Below are 15,668 nucleotides of genomic sequence, written 5' to 3' on the forward strand. Positions count from 1 at the left end.
ATATATATATATATATATATATATATATATATATATATATATATATATTATATATACATTTTTGTGTGTGGGAGTGCACATGCATGTCTGTGTATAGCTAGCTAACTAGATATATGGAAACACACACATATAAAGGAGAAGGCGATGATACATATGGCTGTAGCTTCAATGTTAATGAGTACGCTATAGAGATTTGCATGTCATTTGGTACACAGAAGTTATAGAAAAATGAGACGGAATCTAGATTTCATGGAGGTTAGAGTATACTTCCTTTTTCTGTGTGTTATTTATCAAATCTGCCTAACATGATGACTAGCATTGATTGTTTAGATGTCATGAGGCTGAGACGGGCTAGCTTGGCATTCATTAAGTGGGCACAGTGGGGACTGAGGACTGGATTACTAATGACAGCATAAAACACAACAAAAGAAACTCAGAGAGAAGGAATCTTCTAGCTGCTATGACATTACCAGGACTAATGTTAGGAAGGAATGGTCAGGAGGTGAATAGGTGAATAAGGATATGATAATATGCACCCCCACTGACCACTGATGCTGGAGAGGTTGTGCACCTTCACATCCCTTATAACTAAATATACTAACTCTAAGGTTACACTGTCATTGAGTAAAGGCAATGGTGAAACACAAGAATCCCTTTTACTCTCTCTTATTCCCTCTGCACTGAGACAGTACGATCTCACAGTTATGATAAGTTGGGAGGGGTGCAAGAAGGCACAGAATCCCTGCAAAATGGATTTTTTTACATTAGCACCCATAATGGAAGGTTGTGCAACATTTATGACAATGCTGGATACCATGTCATTCATAAGCTGTTGGGCTGTCAATACTGTAAAAGTGAGGGTAGCTTATGGATTTTTAACAATGTCCATCTAAGAGTACTTCATACTTCATACAGAGTCCTAATAGTTTTTAATAATGTTGGGAACAACAAAAAAGAAATAAGGTAGAACAGACCTTTTTGTGTACTTATTCACAGCATCTCCTGCCACCTCATCTTTTTGCCTTTAGGGGAGAAACAAAATAATGCTTACTGTCTTTTAAGAAGGATCAGACAACCAGTCAAGTGGTTAATTAGTACCATAATTAACACATTTAAAGAAATACAATGCACAGTAATGTCAGCTTTTACTTAGGTAGAAAACTATGCATACTAAAATCACAGTCCATCTATCTAATGCTATAGAGTCTCATCCAACTCCTTATGACCCCATGAACAAGCAAGGGATGGCTGAAGAATGCCAGACCTTTATTCTTTATCATGCATGCACATGTATGCACATGTACACACACACACACACACACACACACACACACACACACACACACACACACACACACACACACACACACACACACACACCTATGTTCAGTTATGCCCATACATCTTTAGGCTGTAGAAAGAACTGGAATACCTAGTATCCTGAGAAAACCCACAAAAACACATGGTAGACATACCAACTTAATATTTAAGTTACTCCAGCTAGGAAGTGAACCAGAGAACTTTTTTCTTTGGAGTGAAAATGCTACTCACGGTGTCACTGTGCTATTGTACCACCTTAAAGACAGATTAACACAGACCAGTTAAGATCTGTGTTTCAGTCTTTATTTGTTACAGTTTAGTATTTTAAATTTAATTGAGCTTCCATTTTTAATTGTGTCTTTCGGCTTTTCCCGGTTAGGGGTCACCACAGCAGAACTCCGGTCCGCTAATGATTGGCAGTTGGATTTTTACGTACTGGCTTGCCAGGCCTGACGCACAACCTTCAACGAAGGTACACCCATTCACACATGTCTCCATGCAGAAAGACGCTCTAGCTGAGAATCGAACCGGACAGCGTCTTACTGTGAGGCAACAAAGCTACCGCAGCACCACTAAAGTCACTATATTCCTCCATATTGAAAGGTTAGGAACAGCCAACAGATTCACTGTGAAACCATTCACATTATCTTTTTGATACTGACACAAATACTCTGCAACTATGTCTGAAAAAATTCTTATATCTCATCAGTGTTCCAAAATCCTTACTTTGGAAGCTATTTCTCTGTCTTATGTACCAGATGGAAACATCACAAATATAATGTATAAATGGTTGGGACAGATGACCTTCCCCCAGCTGCCTCCAAATAGAATTGGCTTGTCCAAGCCTGAAGACTGCTGCTGGCCATCTGTAGGAGAACCATGGCTCCCTGATGAATGCTGAGAGTCCTTTCCTCCTGGCCTGATGGAAAAATCACTTTGAGGGTTAGAGTTCTCCAGATTTTTGCTTTTGTGGCTATTGATAATGGCCAAACCACATTTGGTTAGGGCACCTCTGCATCTTGAAGAATGGGCTTTGAGATGGTTTGAACCTGACACCAACAGCAATGAGTCTTACTTCTTTCTCCATATTTTCTAGGTGCAACTTAACTTCAGCATGAAATAATGTTACTAAGTGAAAGGGGGCATTTTTAAAGGCCAAGTTGGTGTCTTCAGCATAATTTGCCAACTTTTAAAATATCTGTCAATGACAAAAGTGCCCAGGAAGACTGCTGGCTTGATCAGAAGGCCTTCTGATATAGCTTCTCCAGGGACAATATGGGGTCAGTGGGCTAGCCAACTTTCTCATGCATCAACAGGACTTTCCAAAAGCTGAGGTAATCAGAAGGAGAGATAAGAAAACCAGCATCATCAAATCATAATCCAAGTCAGCTGCTGGCATTTCTGTGGGTAAATCCATATGGTGTCTCTTGCATGGGAGTCTTTGGAGTGAGAGTCTGAAAATGGCAAAAAAAACTTTTCTTGTTTGTTGAAACAGCTCTGGGGAGCTACTGATGGACCTCCATTTCTGCCTGTCTGTCATACATGACAACTTGCAGAATATTCAGCTCAACAATAGGCCCTTTCTGATGCTGGAATAATTCCAGTGCCAAAGCTGTGTACAATGTAGGAGGTTGTAAAAGTGTGAAACATTATGCACTTCATGCAAGTAGGTTACTTAAAATGCCTCATGTAACTAAAGAAACTGACAATTGATAGAGAACAATTTCTGACTTAACCTGTTACTGAAGGGAGGTTAACCATACAAAATCACTTCTACATAAAAGGTTAACCATTCAAAATCACTTCTACATAAAATGATTTTGCAAGGCATTTAATATAACTGAAATTTTGCGCAGCTGCTCTAGAACCAGGAGACAAAACAATGTTCAGTACAGCTAAGAGACAATAAACTAAGCATACTGTATTGTGTGAGCAATCTCTTTCCTCAACAGGACTGTGTGAAAAAAAGTGATAGACAAATACACAGCATAGTTTCTATGCAAGGTAGCCTTGAGTTCTTCAGCTGCAATGTGTGTGTTTTAGTTCTCAAACTCTGAGAGACTAGAACTTTCCTATGACTATTGCAAACAGTATCCATATTCTTAGTCTATCAGACTAGAAATGGATCACAGCATAGTTGAGTGACTGTCATAAAGTTAAAGTCTTTAGAACCCTGCTAGAAAACAATAAGGGGAATGGCTTGTGAAGGATTACAAAGTGCTAAATGATAGTATGGATTAAACCAATGAACAATTGAACAAGATCATTTTAAGTACTATATTAACTGGTGCAAGCAGCAACCGACAGACTAAACACTGCAAACGAGAGTGGGGTTATGTTTTGTGCAGAAGATACAAGTCTAATTGATACAGTGCAGATTAGTACATTACAGCCTGACCCAAACTTCATTATGTTTTGCATGTATAAAGTATGACTCAAATTTGATTAGGCTGTTAATTTCTTTGTAAAAATTTTAGGTTTGAAGTTGAGTAATGCCAGCTGTATTTATTTCTGTAATATGCTATGCTCAGCAAGTTAGTTTTCAGCTGAAATCCCTTTTTGCAATAAAACATTTGTAACCTTTTACAGTTTCTAGTCATGATATTTTTATCTAATTAATCTCAAGTCAAACAATTCCAACCTGCTAGGGAATCGCAGCAAAGATGGCTGCTGGCCTGGTATCAAAACCAGTGCTGGAAACTGTATTGGGCTCTAGATGATCTGGGTCAAGTACTCTGGTGTCAACACCAACAGTTCTGAGTACATCATTGACCAGACATGGTCTGATATTAGTACAGATGGCTCAAGCCCAAGCATCAATCCTAAAGCTACCATTGGGAATGAGATGTTTGGCATTGGGATCATCCATAATGACCACAAGGTCAAGGTCAAAAATGCCAGTTGAGACAGTTAATGGCATAAGTGACATCAAACGCTTGACCACCACTACGTGCTGCAGCACTGAGTAAGATTCTAAACAGGTTAAAAGGGACATTCTTAGAACCGGAACAATGCACTATGGAACTGGTATGGAGAATCTAGAGTTGTGGGAACGGTGATTGACTCTCTGTCTCATACTGACAAGGAAGAAGTAGAAGGGAGGAACCAGAAATATTTGCCTGAGCCTTGAAAAAAGCTATCATAGACCTGATATAATCAAAATCAAAGACACATGGGGTAGTGCCTTGCCTCAATGTATATGGTTCTGCCATTAAGGATTTGTTTGGAGCTAAAATGGCCAAAATTAGTTACAGCTGATAATTTGTAAGGAAGAAATAGCCTTTTCAGTTGTTCTCACTGGAACTTTTTTGTGATGTTAAATGCTACCAGGCTACTTTGGGTGCTGGAAAAAGAGATTATAGGCTGCTTTGGAAGCTTATGTTTCTCTTTAACAGTTTCCACATCAGGATCATTTAAAGAGTCCAGTACTGAAGAAACTGTAGGTCTCAAGAATGAAGAGGAGTTACCCAGTTCAACAGATTCCTTAGTACTGGATGATTCACATAATAATGTTGTTATACAATAATGATTTTTTGTATAAACATGACTGAAGGTGATCCTTCCTGTGGTTGAATGCAGAAGATAGAAACTATCTATAAACAGAATATTCATGTGCTAGACCTGGGGAATAATCTATTTCCTTCATGGACATTTTTAAAAAGTGCTCTATGTTATAAACGTATGGCCGCCCAGAAAAAAAAAAAAGAAGCAAAAACATAGAATTAACAAGAGCACAATATATAAACCAGCACACTCAACAAATCATTCTTTTTTAAGGAAAAAAATGGCAGTGGTCATTAGAAACAGACTTCTTGGAAGAAAAGTTTAGAAAAAGAATAAAGATACAGATCTACGAGTTCTAAGAAGAGACTGTAACCCATACCTGCAAAAATATGGAACTGCATAGTAGAAATCAGCAAAAAACATTAGTCAGGGACTAAGTCTAGGGGAAGGAACGTAGCAGTCTAGGAAAGTTTTATTTGTACCTCATGGTCCTACTACCTATGCCTTTACTGAGATGGGCTTAACCTTACCATATGCATATCACACACACACACACACACACACACACATGCACTCACACACAGACACACTTGGTATGTGTTTGCATGGGTGTGTGTCTGTGAGTGAGTATGTACATATACAGAGATAAAGACAACTTCCTCTATGAAAGAATGATGGGTGATTAATTGAAACGGCACTGCTTGATGTACACAGATGGGGAATATCAGCCCATTAAAACTCCCACCTGCAAGCATCCAAAATAAATAGGACTCCTCCCCCTCCACAAACTCTCAAACTTATAAAGACTTGCTCCATGGTCACACAATAATGGGAACAGTAGGAACTCCTGACAAAAGCACACAGTAGTCATACACATGCAAGAGAAAATTCACCCCGGGGATCATTCCAGTGGCTCTACTCGACAGAGGCACTAGGAACTAGGGTCGGGTGGCAAGATGCCAGGGTAATCCTATAGGCTAGGCTTGTAAAGGCTCTAGGGCCATTAGCCTAGTACATACCTATGAACCTATGAGCAATCATCTTTCATAGGCTAGCAATTTAGCTTCCAGTCATGCCTGGTTTTGCATGTGTGTGTGTGTGTGTGTGTGTGTGTGTGTGCATGGTGTTTATATGAGTCATACACAACTGGACAAAATTTACCTTTACTATGTATAGGTAACACATACATTGACTACCATTATACAACTGGGCAAAAGGCATTCTTTTTGAATGCATTTTGTTCAAATTAATTTTAGTCAACCAATGTAGTTTAACAGAATAAATTGAAAGGGTGAAGTTTGTGCAAGATCACAGAATACCGAAATTTCTTTATTGGGGGAATTTTCCCTTTTCTCTGATATGATGTAATCTTGGAGATGGTATATTAAAGTTAGAGAGGATGCATGGTACAGGGAGCAGCCCCCTGCAAAACACTTTTTTTTTTTTTGCTAGGTTGCTTTATTGATAAGTCCATATTTTCATATTATTTGATGCTCATCAAATTTATCACTACTGCTGGAGCCTAAACTATATGGGTTATACCCTGCTAAAGATATAACAGCTAGCCAGCCTCCAAAGCTTCAGGCACCTTCCATGCATAGTCACCTTGAGCTGAGCTGGTTAAAACACTTATTTGGGCACCAAGCTCTTCAGAGCTTTCTTGCTGCCAAAGAGAGTGCTCCTGTGCGACCTTTCGAAGAATGGCAGTTGGCCTGTGCTGTTCCACTGCTGAGCAGATAAGTTCCTTTAGGGGAAAAACCTTCCACATATTATTTTTATTCTTTGAACTTACTTTCCTGTTTAGGAAAATGTTTTTTAAGCTAAGAATATGCATTTTTATTGACTGTCATGTGACTTTACTGTACTTTTGAATGGTAGTGCACTTTTTATATCTAACATTTCTAAAACTATTTTTTTTTCTATTGAGAAACTGTTTAAATTACTTTTTGGGGTTGATTAAGTGTATTAGAATGTTTTTATTATTTTTTTTAACTTGGAAAAGTTACTTTTAAATGCTTTTTATATTTTACCAGCTTGTACTGCTTAGTTTGCCTGGGAAAGAAGCAACATTTTTTGATTGAATTATGAGACAAATTACCAGTCTTGGTCAGCCCTTCTTCCAGCCACAAAAAGAAAATGTTTACTAAACAGGCTTTGCCACCATAGCAGACAAGCAGTTTGCCAAAGCTACAGATAGGTGACTCTGCTGTTATAAAAGCTGGCTCCTTAGACAATTCATCCTTTTCCCCAGATCCCCTAGTGTTGTCCATATAGGTTCACAGGTTCATAGGTAGGTACTAGGCTATTGGCCCAAGGGCCTAAGTAAGCCTAGCCAACAAGGTTCCCTGGCTTACACCACCCAAGAAAGTTATTTTCCTGTGCCCCTGTTGTGCAGAGCCACAGAAGTGATCCCCAGGGTGTATTTCCTATTTCATATCCATTCATCAAGATTTTTCTTGAAGAGTGCTAATGAGGAACTTTGCTTGACATTGATGGGTAGCTTGTTCCAGTGAAGTCTCTGGGACAGGAATCTATCCCTCTAGCATGTCCTGTTTATTGTGGTGACAAGGTTTAGGTCCCTACAGTGTGTAGCTCGGACGGATTGGAATTTCTTTAGGTGTAGCATGTCCAACAGCTCTGGATTTGACATAGCTTTATATGTTAGGCAGAGATCACCTCGGAGTAGGCGATATGCTACAGAGTAAAGCTGGAGTTTTTTGAGATGTCAGTGTATGGCATCTGTTTGAGGCCAGTAATCCTCTTTGTGAGGTGCTTCTGTGGCCTTTCCAGCTGCTGCAGATGTCTTGTGAGGTACATTCCAAAAGGGGTGGTGTACTCTATAATGGGTCTAATGAGTGTCAAGTAGAGTTGAACAATTACCTCTTTTTTCCTGGATGAGAACACTTTTGTGATGAGGTGTGCCACATAGAAGGATTTCCTGACTATTGTGGTGATGTGATTATCAAAGGAGAGACTACTGTCCACCTGAGTCCAAAGGTCTCTTATCACACATTTGGCATTAAGTAGACTGCCACCTATGTGGTAGTTCATGGGTACAGAGTTTTAACCAAAGGGGATGACAATGCACTTTTTGGCATTGAGCTTGAGGCCATGGTCCTGACACTAGGCATCTGTCTCATTGAGGCCCTTCTGTAGGATGTCTACATCATTTGGGGACTCAACTATGGTTCCTAGTTTGCAGTCATCTGCGGACTTCATTAGCCAAAGGCCTTCTGTGTTAGCCTGTACTTCAGAGAAGTAGATACCAAACAGGAGAGGTCCCAGGACTGAACCCTGTGGTACTCCACTTGTCACTGGTTTGAAGTCAGATTTGGAGTCTGCAACTTTTACAGTGTGGGTTCTGTAAGTGAGCCATTTGGCAACCCATCTTGTGACATAGGGATTTATACCTAGTTTAGTGAGTTTAGCTATAATTCCAGAATGGGGGATGGTGTTGAAAGCCTTGGCGAGGTCAAGGTAGGCTGTGTGAACCACCTTACCCTTGTCTACGGCTTTGGTGACTGTCTCAAAGAAGTTGATCAGGTTCAGGAGGCATGATCTGCCTTTCACAAGTTTGGAGGTTACCAATGTCTTTGTTTATGTGTTCCATGATGATACGTTCCATGGCCTTACAGACCAGGCTTGTCAGGCTAATAGGGCGATAGTTCCTGGAATCAATGGTGGCTCCCCCTATGTGGAGTGGAATAACTGTTGCTGTGCACCATTCAGTGGGCACAAAGCCTGAAGTGAGGCTATGATTGAACATGGTGCTTAGGTAATTCTGAAGTTCGTGTAAAATGCAGCCTGGGATGTTGTCCGATCCAAGGATACTGTGTTTTTGGCTTTAGAGAGTGCAGCTTTTACATGCGTAGTTGTGATTACAGGGACTCTGCATTCTTCCTGTATAGATATGGGCCCTTTAGGGGGTGAGAGGGGGGTAAAGTTAGCACTGAACCTATCTGCCAGGATGTTGGCAATATCAGTTTGTTCTGTAATTTTCATGCCGTTGTGCTGTAACTCAGACCAGATCTGGGTGTTGCCATTGAGATTCTTGACATAGCTATAGAATGCTTTGTGGTTGTACCTAGAATCAGTGGCAATTTTGTTTTCATAGCTGGCTTTGGAGGATCTTATAAGGGATCTCAGCTTCTTACTGAGGCTGAACAGGGTGTTCCACCACTTATGGGATTTTACTCTCTTTTGCAACAGTTTCTTCCTTCTATTGTAGAGTTTGTTTATGGCTGAGGACCACCAGATTGGCTTCCTTTTTTTGGAGGATAGTGTCTTGGTTCTGTTTGGGATAGCATGATCCATGCACTCATGTAAGTGCTTATAGAGTGTATTTGTGTAGGATTCAGCAGTCGTAACTGTATCTGCATGGGTGTCATGAAGTCCGCCACTTCTGTCTTAAAAAGCATGAAGTTAGCTTTGGAGAATTTTTTTACCATGGTTTCCTTAATGGTGGGTGGAGTCAAGATGTGGATATCTAGGGTGATTAGCTTATGGTTGGATCTCACCAACGAGGAGTTGACTTCAGGTGTGGAATACCGGTCACTCATGTTGGTAATGACTAGGTCTAGGATATTGTTGCCCCTGCTGGGGGTGTGGATAAGTTGATCTAGGGCATTGGAATTTATGAATTCCAGGAAGTGTTGAGCAAAGGAGTTGGCACATGAGTAGTTTTCCCAGTTAATGGTGGGGTAGTTGAAATCACCCATTATTAGGGTGTTTGGTTGAACCCTAATATTTTCCAGTATACCAAGAAAAGAGTAGTGGAAATCATGGGGCATGGTGGGGGATCTGTAGCAAGCTACAATTTGGATTGCAGTTTTGCCCAGAGTTAGTTGCACTTGGATAACCTCAGATGCATTATGCTGAGCAACAAGCCTGGAGGTGTGGATATCCTTAATGAATATGGACACACCTCCACCTTTGGTGTTCCAGTCCAGGTTAGATGGCCATAAAATGTGGTATGAGTTACAGCCTGGTAATGCAGAGGCACTCTCTGGAACCTCGAACCAGGTCTCAGTCACTGCACAGATATTGATGTTCGCCATTTTAAGGAGTGCCTCGTGGGAGTGCATTTTGAGATTTAGACTTCTAGCATTGAGTAGCATTACCCTCAGGCTTTGCTTGCCTGTTCCTGTTACAGTGGTGAATTTGTCATTTGAACCTTGCCTGAAAAAGGCACTATAAGGGTGGCAAGAGCCTTAGCCAGTATCAGGAATCCCAGGGGTGACAGGTGCAGGCCATCTCTGGCAAAGCATCGTGGTCTGTCGACCATGTCATCCCAGGCATACAGATACTGGACCCCTTAGAATGACACCAGAAGCTTACCTAATTGTTGAAGTCAATCATTTTGTCCTTGTACTGCAGTATCATTCTGGGTGATGGCAGGATGCTACTCAGGGCTAGGGTCATACCTGCCTGGGCAACAAGACCGGAGAGTTCTTCCATGTCTTTTTTCATGTAGTCCAGGGAGGTACATCTCAGGTCATTCACACCAACATGGACAATGACAGAGTCATATTTGTACTTGTTGTGGAGTGACCTGAGTGTGTGAGTTATGTGGCGGATCCTGGCACCTGACAGGCAGCTAACAGTAACCTTCTCCTTGTTTAGCCTAGTGAGTGGGATTTCAGTATGCCTGACTATAAACTCACCTATGACTAGTGCCTTGGGTACATTGTTTTGCCTTATGGGCTGTGGTTGAGTGGCACACTGAGTCTGTGGGCTATGTGTCATTTGGGTTGTGTTGGGGGGTGGAAGTTGCTTGCATTTCTGCTTTGGAGGTCTCTGTTGGTTGATCAGATTATTATTGAGAGCCCCTGTGAATGTTTTTGTATTTCTGTGTGTGGATTTTGATGGTGTAGGTTTAGTGGGACTATGTGATGAGTGTGGTGTGGTGCAAGTGTTTACCTTCTCCTCTTGACTGTCAAGTTCAGTCTTGGTTGGAGAGAGCTTTACCTCCAGTTTGGCTAGATAAGTGCATCTCTCACAGGTTGTAGTTCTGGGTGGTAGGAGGAGAGGAGAGGGTTGTCTGTGTACATGGGGCAATTGCTACATTGCCCCAACATGCCCAGATTCATCAGATAGACAGGAGAGAACACTGGGAGCTGACCCCTGGACATGCCTGAATAAAAAACTATTTTCCTCTAGACAAGTGAGGAAAGTGAGTACAAGAACTGTTTTTCTCTAAGCAAATGAAGAAAGTAAGTTCAAAAACTGTTTTCCTCTAGGTAATGAGGAAGGCTGAGTGCTGTAGTAATTTGTAGCTTATTTAGGTGCTTACAACAAGTTCTGAACTGGGGGGTTAGCCTTGTCCTCTGCATCTTTTGAGGTCCCCTCAGTGGGCAATGGGAATACATTCTTGTCTGTCTTGGGAGAAGGGGAAGGAAATGTGCCCCTACTTAGCCAGAATGTTGTGCCCATCCCTGGGGAAGCTGCTGTTGCCATTTATAAGCCTATTTCCCCAACTTTCGTGACATAAATTAACAGAAAACCAAAAATGTATCTTCTCCTGAACCAGTTCTATTAGACAGGAGTAGTTTATTACATGTGGCTGTGGGTCCTGTACAGGCTATTGACCCTTCTTTTAAGGCTGTTCTTGGTACAAGAAAAAGGGATTCCTCTTTTCCTGAAGAAATTCAAAAAATTAATCTGTATGGGAATGTATTGGGATAGATGCAGGTTTTTCTCCTCAGATTTCTGATTCAAACTTAGAGGAGAATATGGTATTTAACTATCCCTGTGAGGGATTCTCTTTCTCTGAAACTGTTTCTAGAATATGCCATTGTTTTCAGTGGGGGAAGGTACAGTTGTGCATAGCAGCAGATGTCTGAATGATCACTGCTGCAGTAGCCTTAGCTATATGGGTTATAACCTGCCAAGGGTATAATCGTCAGCTGGCTTCTAAAGCTTCAGGGAACCTTCTAAGCACCTAAACTGTCAGCATCTCAAGCTGACATGACTAAAAGACAAATTTGGATGCAAAGCCCCTTCAGAGCTTTCCTGCCAGCAGAGAGAGAGAGAGAGGAGAGAAGGAGGCTGAACCACGAAGGGACAATGCTAGGAACAGCAAAAAATAAATGTCCACCCCCTAACATAAAAAACTCACCAAAAAACAAGGAGGATGGAGGGAGGTAGCAGTAGTGGTCATTCAAATATCTACTGTTATGGTAAGTTTTACTTACACAGCTGTACTATGTTCATCATATTGATCACTGATGTATGAGCCGTAGGTCTATGGGTTGATTACCTTAGCTTATTACATTTGGGAGGTGGAAGAACAAGAGTCCAGGAACTCCTGGAGAATGGTCCTAGCAAATCTTGATCTGGACCTAGAGATGGAATTAAGCATATATTGCTTTGCAAAAGTATGTAGAGAGGACCAAGTAGCAGCTTCTAAAATACATCTAGCATCCACACTTTCCAAAAACCCATAGATAAAGCTAAGACCTTGACCTTGATCCTGCCTGGAATAGTTTTGTTATGGTGAGTAGAACAAAAGGTAATAGCCTTAGACAACCATTTGGAAATAGTCTATTGTCCCTTCCTCTTTCCTTCAAAAGAAATGAACAATTGATCTGAAGATCTGAAAGCTTTAGTTTCCTTCAGACTTGTACCTGAGCTGTCTGTGGACATCCAAGGCATGGACTATCCTTTCTTCATCATTTTTAGATACAGGAAAGATAATGGGGGTAAATTTGAATACCGCTTTATGCATAAAAGGAGGATTAGTTCTCAAAGAGAACCTGTTGTCATGAAAATTAGACAGGGTTGATTCACCATAAGTACTTGCAACTCAGATACCCTTCTTGCAGAGGTCAGAGCAATCAGTAAAACTGTTTTCCATGTTAAGATCTTCGTCAGCCAGATTAGCTTGTTCAACTGGAGCTTTTCTAACACAAAATTAAGATCACAAGGAGGGGACATGGGTTTTCTTGGCGGCCTCTTACACAAAACCCTTTTCAAGAACATTTTGACATGAGACTGTATTGAAAGAGGAGTATCCATGGACAGACAAGCTGAAATGGCTGATGAATGAACCTTGATAATGAAATAAAAAAAGACCATAGGACAGTAACTCACACAAATATCGTAGAATTTTCTAGTAGCATGCTTTCTTGCCTCCATTAGTACCTGCTGCATGTCTTCAGTAAGCAGATGCCTAAAAGGAATTAAGACCCTATCATCCAGCCAGTCAGTTGACGTTGATTGATGTCAGAGTGTATCAGACACCACTGTTCTTGTGTGAATAGATCCAATCTGTGAGGAAGCTAATGGGAACTCCCCCAGGCCATTTCCAAAAGAAGGGAGAACCATAGTTGCCCAAGACTGAAGAGAGTTACCACAATGATCTTGGGGAATTACTTCTGAATCTTCACAAGTACCCTGGCTATTAGTGGAAAGGGTGGAAAAGAATACAGGACATTTCTGTCTAAGGAAAAGAAAAAAACATCTGTCTTCCAGGCTTTCTTGCATGGAGTCCTGGAGCAGAATATTGCCAGTTGATTGTTCAGAGGGAAACAAAGAGATCTACTTGACTAACTCCCCAAAAATGGATCAAATCTTAGAAGACCCCATATAGTTTCTATTCGTGAGGGTCTGCTCTTGTCCTGCTCAGCTTGTCTGCCACACAGTTGTGGAACATAAGATGCCTGTAAAGTGAGATTGTGCTGTGAAGCTGTATCCCAAGCTAACATGGCTAATCTACAACTAATCTAACCAAATCTAACCAAGGATGGTTCATAATGTTTAGTGCCCTTGATCAGGGCAAATATCTATTTGATATTTATGTGCTTGCATCTCTCCTTGGTGTCCAACACTCCCCTGCACTTTTATGCTCTGAAACTGCTCCCCAAACAAAGTTTGAATTTGTGGTGACTGACTGCTTTGGAGCAGGAAGGGAGAAGAGGAGATCTGTATTTAAGGACATCTGTTGTTTCTCTCCTGCAAAACCTCAGCACTGGGTTTGCAAAGATAAAGGGTGTTGATGCTGGAACCAAAGATACTTCAGATACCACTGTATCTTTCTCATGTGGAGTTTTGCTAAGGGTATCATGAGAATCATAGATGCCATGACACCCTAAATTCTGAGGTATTCCCTCACAGATACCAAACTTTAAGTGGAAAACTATAGAAATAAATCTAGATATAGATCTATTTTTTCTGTGGAAGAAAAGCTCTTTGAATTGAGGTAGTTGACATTCCAGGAACACAATCCTGTGTGAAAGAGTCAAGAAAAAATTGAATGTCCTCTTGGAATCCCAGCTTGTGTCAGAGTCCTCTCACCCAAGAAAAAGACTCTGCAAAGATAAGCAAGTCATCTAAGTATGGAAAAATGTGGATACCCTGTAGCCTTCAATGAGCTATAACTGGAGCTAGACACTTTGTGAACACTCTTGGTGCAGTTGATAGTCCAAACAGTAAGGCAGAGAATTGATCATGTGGTCCAGACACACAAAACTTTAAGAAATGTGTGAAGTCTGTATGAATAGGGATGTGATGAGAAGTGCTGTTTAAGTCTAGTGTTGCAAGGAAACTTGAAAGAGGGTGCTATCACAAACAGGTTTAGGAAAGAAAGCCCCAGGAGTTGTCTCCAAGAGTTTTCTTTCTTTGGCACTAGAAACACCCTTGAATAAAACCCTTCCTCAAGGCCTTACTGAGACAGGCACCTGGTGTCAAAGTCATGGCCTCAAGCTAAATGCCAAAAAAATGCATAGTCATCCCATTTGGGAAAAACAAAACACCCACAAATTACCACACAGGCGGCAGCCCCCTTAATACAGAAGAGGTAATAAGAGATCTGGGGACCCAGGTAGACAGTAATCTCTCCTTTGACAATCATATTGCCAAAGTAGTTAGAAAATCCTTCTATGTGGCCCATCTAATTACTAAGGGGTTTGCATCTAGAAATAAAGAGGTTATAGTGCCCCTCTACTCGTCACTCATCAGACCCATCATAGAGTACAATGCCCCATATGGGATGTACCTCACAAGACACTTCCAACAGCTTGAAAGACCACAAAAGCACCTCACCAAGAGAATTACTGGCCTCAAACATATGTCCTATGCAGCCCGACTGAAAAAACTCTGGCTGTACTCAGTGGCATATTGCTTACTCAGAGGTGATCTCTGCCTGACTTACAAAGCCATGTCCAACTCAGAATTGATGGACATGCTCCACCTAAAGAAATCCAAGTCACTGCAAGCCACACACTCTAGTGAGCTAAACCTTGCCACAACAATAAATAGAACATGCTAGAGGGATAGATTCCTGTCACAGAGACTCCCCATGCTTTGGAACAAAATTCCTAACTACATTAGGCAGAGCCCCTCACTAACACTCTTCAAGAGAAGCCTTGATGAGTGGATGGGTAACAGAAAATACACCCCTGGGATCACTTCATTGGCTCTGCTTGACAGAGGCTCAGTTAATTAATCAATGGGGCGGTGAAAGCCGACACACTCTGGCTAGGCTTATAAATGCCCTCAGGCAGATAGCTTAGTACCTACCCATGAACCTATGAACCTGGGAAGGTGAAATTGGTTTTATCACTCCACGAGACAGCATGTGAAGAACCAGTGGAAACAAAATAGCCTGATCTGGAAGATGAGGAATGAACCCTGGAAAGGAGGAATTTACTGACACTGAAATATGTAACCTTGATGAATGATTTTCAGAACCCATTTGCCTGAAACTACCTGTTACCAAAGTCAAAAATCGAGATTCAGACTTTCTGAAAGAAAAAAAAGGTGCCAATTTGGGAGGGGTTCACATGGCTTCTTCAATATTAATCCAGACTTGTTGGATTGTCCTTTGTTTTGGGAGGTTCAAGACT

Source organism: Protopterus annectens, chromosome 2.part0 (genome assembly GCF_019279795.1).
Source record: "Protopterus annectens isolate FY-2018-M chromosome 2.part0, PAN1.0, whole genome shotgun sequence".
NCBI lineage: Eukaryota > Metazoa > Chordata > Ceratodontiformes > Protopteridae > Protopterus > Protopterus annectens.